At 43.2% G+C, this 8,548-nt stretch overlaps 1 long non-coding RNA gene across 1 annotated transcript; it reads left to right on the top strand.

The window, feature by feature from the left end:
• The first annotated feature begins 2,846 nt into the window (after positions 1-2,846).
• LOC135312819 (uncharacterized) lies at positions 2,847-6,583 on the top strand. Its single transcript, XR_010372437.1, has 2 exons — positions 2,847-2,917; positions 4,643-6,583. It is a non-coding gene; the product is annotated as an uncharacterized LOC135312819 (long non-coding RNA).
• Positions 6,584-8,548: the final 1,965 nt, after the last annotated feature.

Raw genomic sequence — 8,548 nt, 5'->3', positions numbered from 1 at the left:
GAAAGGCTATCTGTTTAGACATCTAACTCCAAAGGAGATAGTTTCCAGGGAATTGGGCACTACTTCCTGGGATTATTTTCTTTTTTAATTATTTATATGAAGAAGGGGGCATGCATCTAGAATATGGGTCTTAGCTGCAGCTCTGGTATATGTGCAGGAGTAACAGGCTAGGTGAGAATATCTAAATGCATCCCTGCTTACGGCTTTTTTTTTTAAGCTTTCCTTAGCCCTTTCAGAGTTGCCTGCATTATTGAGTGATGTTGCCTGTAGATGCTGGAGTCTTCTTAATTGTGATGGGGATGGATAAGAGCAGCCTAACAGTGCAGGACTTTGATTTCCCAGCTTGATAAACTTTGTTTGAAAGAACTGTGTGTCCAAAAAAACTGTCTTTGTCCATTACCATTTACCTCATGCAGTTATTTCCAGCTGGATTAATTGTTCAAAAGGCCATTCAAATTTGGTGAGTGCCGACTACCACCTTTACCTAAAATGAGTGGACAAGGAGAAAACAAATAGGCTCTTGTGCATCCCCACACAAAGGTTTCAAATCAGGAAAGAAGACAGGCTGCTTACTGGTGAAAGAAGCAGATAATTCCTGGTAGCAAGATAGCCGACGTGAAATCTTTGCTCTCATTCCTGAGGCTTTTGACACACAATAACTTTCTTTTACCAGTCTCTCCCCCATACCAAGTGGAGCGCTGTAGGCTGCCCTCGGCTGTCTGCCTTCCTCACCACCCCTTTCTGGCAAAAGTTGCCATCCTGTTTCCCTCATGCATCCCCAAGAAAACCATCAACTTCAGTGGCTGCTACAGGAGCTAATAATATCCTAGCCAATGTTAGTGGTTCAGTCTTAGTCTTCCCTAAGGTATTACCAGCCCTTGGATGAAGATGCCCTCTTAGATCTTTAATTCAATCTGTTTTGTTTAAAAAATAATTTTCTGGATGGAGGCTGGAAGAATGCATTAAGATGGTCTAATCTGACCCCTCTGCAAAGAATGCATGTGTGATCTTGGCCAGTGATGCCTGCAGGTAACCTAGTGACCGAGCGTGTATCTCAGAAATTTATGCTCTTCAGCCTTGATCTGAAGATTGTTACTGCTGGGCTGTTCTTTGCAGCCTTGGGTAATTTGAATCTCTAGTACTTGTTTTGCCTTTGTCTAAGAGATGGAGCCCTCTAGTTATAGCTACTCTCTTTGTATAGGTACCTGTAGATTGTGATCGAGTTAACTTTTGACCTTCTCTTTGATAAGTTAAATCCCCAAATCATCCTCACTGTGAGGCCTTGTGTCAATTTTGCGTCATTCTTGTGTCACTCTTCTAGACAATTTTTTTCTTTTTTTGAAGGGAGTTGGGAATGGCAAAGGGTCAAATTCTTGGTGAAAGGAGCTCCCATGTACTAACTTGTATTTCTAATGTGGAAGTGCTGTGGTCTTTTCAGTATTCGTGTGTATGTGTTGGTTTATTGAGGTAGTTAAACATCACTATTCCCATTTCACAAACTGAGAAACTGGAGCTGAGCAGTCACATAACTTATTCAGGGTCATGCTGTGATCCAGTGATACCTGCTCCCATTCTCTGTCTGCTGGATGTCCACTGCAGTGCTGCTGTTCACATCTGAACCAGAACACTCCCGCCACGATGACTTTGACATGCTGTTACCATGACCTGTATGCATCCTCACTCCTTTGTTAAAAAAAGCGTAAAAAATTTGTTAGAACGTTGTTAAAGTCTAACACTTCAAAGAAAAAAAATCACTATTATGTCTGTTAAAATTTATCACCTTTTTCATAGATTATGGAAGTAACTCATTTTATCAGTGCATATGCTTTAATTTTATCTTTCTACGAATACTTCTTGCCTTGGTAAGTATACAGAACAACAGCAAAGGTGTAAGTAGCCAAAAATAGAGATGTGGTCAAAAATGTTAAAGCAAATTCAGCTTGTAATTGAAAAGTGAGTGTTATGTTCATCTTTCGAAGTTATTCTGAGAAGTGCCTTTGCTTTTGAAGCATTCTCTGTAATTAACATCTGGGTTGGACTTCTGTCATCAAACTGAGGAAAAACAGATGATCTGATACAAGCAAATGGATGTTTTGTTTTGCTTTTAACACACATATCTAAATAACTCGCATTAGTTACAGGTACTATTAATGCACCAGCACATATATTATTGAGACACCAAAACTTGAAGCAACATGTAACTTAGAACAGGCTTTAGAGAAGCTTGCAAATCTAGTTGGCAGTGTCTAGAAGGAATATGAATATTCTTACCAGGTTGTGACCTTGCAAATTCCTTTATAGGGCATGTTCTTTGTTAATATCTCTGAGGCTGAGACTGTTGCGTTTCAATGCATTTAAATTCCTTTCCTTTGTTTGCCCCTGGAATGTGTGTTCTTAGTCACCTAACTATTGAGAGCTTGGATGCCTTTTTTGTCTCTAACCTGTCCTAGAACATTACTGTCTCCATGGCAGAAGAGGATAGGTATGGCTGATACTATTATCTATTTAACACTTTCCTCAAATAAGGTCTCCTGAATAGGGGGAACAGGCAGGCTGGAGCCTGTTCTCAGGTACCTCTGTAAACTTCTATGATACTATTTCAGACCCTTGTTACAATCGCTAAGGGGCAGGTAGGGAAGACTAATATTTTCTTAGTCCAAAGGGCTCCAAAATGGATAATCCAGTTTATCAGAAATTCAATTTATTCCCTGACCAAGCAGGTTGTTTTCTGGCAGCAGCAAACATAGTTTATAAAGGCCAGCTTGTCTAATCAAGAAGTATGAGGATAGCCAGGACAGACTTTAAAAGGACCCAGCTTATCCAACCAGGGGAAGTAATATTACTACTTTTTTAAAATAGGGTTTTATCATTGATTTTAGAGGGAAGTAGACTAAAAGATAGCTGAGACTCCTACTTGGTATGTATTTAGATCTTTTGGGTCCTAGTAAAACACAATTCATAAATCTGTGCTGTAACACTTGCAATCAGTCTGTTAAATCAGATATTTGGTTGAAGCTACCTGAACAATCCAAAGCAACATGAGGGAGGGGTGGACCCAAAGTACGTCCTTATTAACAATTTGCAAAGTGCAGGAAGGATAATCTCATCAAATCACAGTAAATAGTTCAATATGTTCTCATAGTTATCTCCTATCTTGTCACTACTAGGACTGGAGTCACTAGGATTTGAGTAAAGTTGGGTTTATTATTAACCAAAGCTTATGTAAGATGTTATTGCATCTGATTCTATTTTTGCTGTTACTGGGACTCTGTTGATCTTTCAGGCACAAAATGCTGCCTGTGTAAGAGTGCTCATATAAAGCAATTGGAATTAGGGCTGGCTGGGCAACAAACTGGGACTCACAAGGAGGGTGGTGTGGCCAGCCTGTGCTTCCTGCAAACCGAATGTGATGCTTTGCTTTCCCGAGAGATTTTGAGGCAGGGCTGGAGAGGTCTGGTGAGGCATAGGGGAGGATACTATCATGTGTACAATGCAGCAGACTTCAGCTGGAAGATGGCGTAAGCCCTGCTGGCAGGGTGCCACTGCCACGGCTGGGAGCAAGACCCTTCAAGCTGGGTGCCACCAAGTGCTGCAGTGCCAGAGCTCAGGAGAACCAGAGGCTGTGCAGGATCCTGTGCACGTAGGGTCCCAGGGCAGGGCTCCTTGCAGACCAACAGTGGGGTGCCTCCAAAAATTGCACATGCAGAGGAAATGGGGCAAGGTATGCAGGCTTTCCAGGCAGCTTGCTGGCCTGTCCTAGGAGGCTAGCTGCAATGCAAAACAAGCACCTTCTGGTCAGGTTCCCCAGCTCTGAACATTTTCAAGGGTTTATGGGAATTCTCTAGAACAGTGCCAGCCTGTGGGAGCCCAGCGGTGCTGCCCTCCATTGTACACAGAGGTATGCCCTTGTGCAATGTGCAGTTGGTGTGGGATCAATGAATTACTATCCTATGCAACAAGGTGCCAGTTTGGCTTTTTAGATTTTTCTCAGTGCCACCACTACTCTGCTGGTTGTTTTTTTTTCTTTCTCTTTCCCTGGGAGGCATAAGTGGAAACAGGAGTGGACAGGCAGGACCAAGGGAGCCAAAATCCCAGGATGGACACAAATGGGATTTTTTTCCTGAACAGTTATAGCCCTGCCATGGATGACGGGCCTTGGAGAATAACTCCTGCCTTTTTTCTTTGCTCACCCCCAAACTGCATGATGGCACTGAACTCTAACCACCCCAGGGAGGCATGTGGCACTGCAGTCCTCTTCCCCTGCACCCCACTGCCTTCCCTGCCTCCCCAAACGTGCCAGTGTGGTGGGAGGGTTGGTCAGTTCCAGCATGAGATGAGGAGCTGTGAAAAAAGCTGTGATACTGCCTTGTAAGTGTGAGGGGGGGACAGAACCCCACACATACACGTCCACCGCAGCAAGCAATCAGAACACAGAGGTTTGAGAAAACAGTCAGTCTCCTGGCTGCTGTGAGTCAAACACATGGCATGCCTAAACGAGCCATGCTTGTGTGCAGCCTCTCACAGGAGGAAAGATGGTTTTTTTGTTTGTTTTGGGTTTCCCTGTGTCATAAATATGCACATAGATAAATATGTGGGACTTCCTTAAACCTTTCAATCTCTGCTGTGTTTTATCCTACATCAGGGAACAAGAGAGGTACAAACCGGGACCTGTGGCTCCTGTGTGGAAATGCACGTTGGTATACGGCGAGGGATCCCGCTATCTCTGATCCACTTACCTGCAGGCAGCCGGCATGCCTCACTGATGCTGACACCATAAGTACAACCCTGGCGGGGCATCCTTCGCTATCAGGCAGCAGTTGGAGCTCCTCACCTGTCGCCCCGAGGGCGGCTTGTGCTGGGTTTCTCCAACTGTCCCCATAAGCTGGCCCAGGGTGAGATAGTGTCCTTAGAAACCTGGATGTTTTGCTGACTGAGGGGCCAATCTTGCTTTCAAATCTGCCTCATACCTCTCCTCAGGCTTGAAAAACTTCTGATGCATGAGAGCACCTCAAAGTTTCTCTGAAGTCTGAGTGGCTGTTTTCAAGAGGAAAATTGCCAGAGCATGTAACGGCCATCTCTGGCATGAAACTGCAGCGAAAAATACAACTTATCTGTGCTAGTGACACAAAAGTATGTGGCAGCTCCCCCAGGTTTTGTCTAAGCCACTACTGGTTTGGCAGGGGTGTTTTTGTTTGCTTGGGGGGTTTTGTTTGGGTTTTTTTGTCTGTTTTTGTGGTTCCTTAGGAGTATGGATTGTATCCTGAGGGGTGCTGGAGAGCCCCAGAGCTTGGAGCTGCAGCTGGGGACAACCATTACTTTTACATGATGTCTGCTATATCAGGGTGTGAGCACCTCTGGAGAAAGGCTGGCATCTTGAGGAGGGGAAAATGGGGCTGTTGCGTGAGACTTGGTGTCTTTGACTTATCTGAGTCACCATCACAAACAGCTGAAGGAAATAGGCTGGTTGATGTATGTGCTATTGCTAAATAGCATTCAAAATGTGAAATCTGTCTGCTTTTCCCGGGTGTGGGGGGAGGGGGGAAGAATCTGTTTTCATCTTTCTTCTCTATCCTGCCATAATTATTTTTTTTTTCAAAAAAGCACAAACCAAACCAAACCAACCACAACAACACAGCCCCCACCCCATAATAAAAGAAAACTTCTGGGAACTTAATTATCTTTTAATACCCCTTTGCCAAGCTGGATTGAAATCAGTCAAGTCCAAAAGCTATTTAAAGTGGAGGGATAGACTGAGAGTTTAATTGCATTGTAGGGTCATAGGACAATTCAGGTTGGAAGGGGCTTTGATAGATCATCCACTCCAACCTATTAATGGAAGCAGGGTCAGCTATTTTAGCTTATGAAACCGGGCTGTAAAAAAAAACACGAAGCAAAAATACCCCTGTTGACTCCAAGTCCTGCAGTGATCACTGAAGACCAGAGCGTAGCTCTATGTGTGTGTGTGTATGCGCGTGTGTGTTTTCCACAAGCTGTGGTTTCCACAGAGTAACAGGCCTCTTCCTCTGGGCTTTTGTTACCAGCTGTGCTGTTGTCTCCTGACCTCTGTCTTTGGAGCAGAGAGGGGTGGGTTGCGAATGGTCTTGAGGCCCTGGCCTGGCCTCACTCTCAGCTAGCCAGCAAAGCCATGGTGGGATCACACAGGCTGGCATTTCGAGGGGTAACAGAACACGCTTTCCTGAAACGCTTGCTGTAATGGGTAAAATCAAGAGCCTCTCCTGGCAGAGCAGCACCATCCGTAGGGAAAGTGAGTTGCTGCAAAAAAGCTAAGCCCTGGCCCTTCAGTGCCACTCAAAATCTCAGGAAAACTGAAAGGGATTTTTCTGGAATAAGTACAAAGAGGACAATAGAGAAAAAGATTGACAAAATTATTTTTTTTTTAAAATGTGTGGAGATCAAGGTGGCTTCTAATAATCTGTCTTGCTTTTTCTTTAAAAGAAAGCAATCCTTTTAACATTTTCCTATGGCACACTGCATCCAAACACAACAGCGACAAGCTGGTTCATGGGAACCGGAAACTGAGACAGGCTAGAAAACAACATCCTTGGGGGGGGGGGGGAAAGAATGCTGCTTTCAGGGCTGTTTCATTTTTATTTTTATTGCTGTCGGAAACAAGTGACCTACTGCAGCCAACTCGGCCTAGGGCTAAAATAAAAGGACCTTCAGAAGGCAACCAAAATACACAGGCCAAATGATGTACACAACATAAGTGTAATTGCTACTGTGCGGTCCATTTCCCCTACCAATGTCTATCATTTTAATTTCTGAGGGGAAAACAAATGTAACTGGAAAGTTCCTCTGCCTCGGGTATTACTTCCAAAGGGGAGAAAAATTGAACTAAAAGGGAAAATGGACAAGAACATGAAGTTTGTGTGCAGATAAGGGGAGAGGGGGAGGAACTGGAGGAACATTTCATGTAAAATGGTTCTTACCGACATGAATGGAAGGACATAATATGTGGAAAATAAATGTTACTATATTTGTGTATCTGTGTGCCATAAAGTTGACAGATGCCAAGCTTTAGACTAGACCACAATTAGGGGTTATTTTAATCTGGAATAAAATGCAGGAAAGATTGCCAGTTTTCAGTGAGACATAGGTCTAAGAATTGGAAAATACTTACTAGATTGCTGTAGTCTGTTTTTCCTGCCAATACGCGACTCCTCTGTGAGACACCAATCCAGTAATGTGCCCCTGTACGCTAGTGTAATTAAATGCAAAAACAATTAAAAGCGGACCTTTGCATCAGTCAGCATTACAGATATGGGGATAACAAAAAGCAGAATCATAGGGTCTCTTCCCCCCTTGTATTTGTCCGCTCTTTCTGTGAATCTAAAAAGGCTCCAATTTTGACGATGCGATTGATATGCTCTGACAGCTGTATTACAATGACTTCTACGTACTTAAAACAGCCTGTATGAAATAAATTTGCAACTGGACTAATGCATGCAAAACTTGGGTTTCCCTTTTTGGTTTTAACAAACTTCACATCTCCCCCCCAATGAAGAGACTTCTGTGTGAAATAGTGGGTCAAAATTTTAGTGAAGCATTTAGATGTTTGAAATAATCAGTGTTGCTAATTCAAAATCCTGGGAAGGGACATACTTTAGACTTTGATTGTGGAAAACACCAAGTCTGTCTTCAGATCCAAAGAATCTTATTTTCTGTTATCTCAGTTCATTAAGTGTGCTGCTCCTTGGGGCTCGGTATGATTCCAGTAAATAATCCCCCCCAAATTTGGTTAGTAGTACCTGCTAATCTGGATTCATATACAGCTGCTTTCCTTGGGTACTTATTTGACAGCAGAATTGCTTTTCTGTGGGGCATACTTTTTCCCTACCAGCTTGCTTTCTAGTGTTTAATTTTATCCCACCACAGTCATGTGCCTTGTATTTCTGTAAGTACCTTCACCTAAAGGCCAAAACCATACTGAAGACTTTCTCAGAAATTCCCAGGTCTGTCTCCCACTGCTGCTGGAGACTGCTCAGCCAGACTAGATATGTTTAGCTCTTGTGAAGAAGCCTTAGTCAGTTCCTCCAACCACATAATTGTTTTGAAGCTCTTCTCCAAAAATCCCTCACAGTTGTTTACATCTTTCTGAGGTTCAGATGAAAATCCTGCTGGACTGTCACTGGCCTTGCAGAGAAATGTGTTTTGCCCTTTCTGATTCAAGCATTCTGAAGACTAAGCTTGTTGGTTGCAGTGTTGGTCGCATGCCACGTTGCCTGCTCTTGCTGCAAGGGCCAAATCAGTTGTCGCTGGAATGATGCAGCTTTGCAGTGGTGATGAAACAGGCCCAGCTCTGAATTTCGTGCTTCCATGGTACTGTGTTTTAATGAATATTTGTCAAATTATTTTCCTTCCAAACTCCGTGTATATCTGATGTTTTCCTAGGTTTTATTCCAGTTAACTTTGTCTTTATTTCTAACCCTTTTTTGGGTCATCTTCTGTTCATCATGTAATCTGTGAATGATGATTAAGATACCATTCAAGTCTGCTTTTAATATAATTTATAAAGTACTTAGGGAAA

This window comes from Phalacrocorax carbo, chromosome 3 (assembly GCF_963921805.1).
Source record: "Phalacrocorax carbo chromosome 3, bPhaCar2.1, whole genome shotgun sequence".
NCBI classification, from domain to species: Eukaryota; Metazoa; Chordata; class Aves; order Suliformes; family Phalacrocoracidae; genus Phalacrocorax; species Phalacrocorax carbo.
Note: the sequence above shows the minus strand (reverse complement) of the source record. Positions and strands in the feature narration are given on the sequence as shown.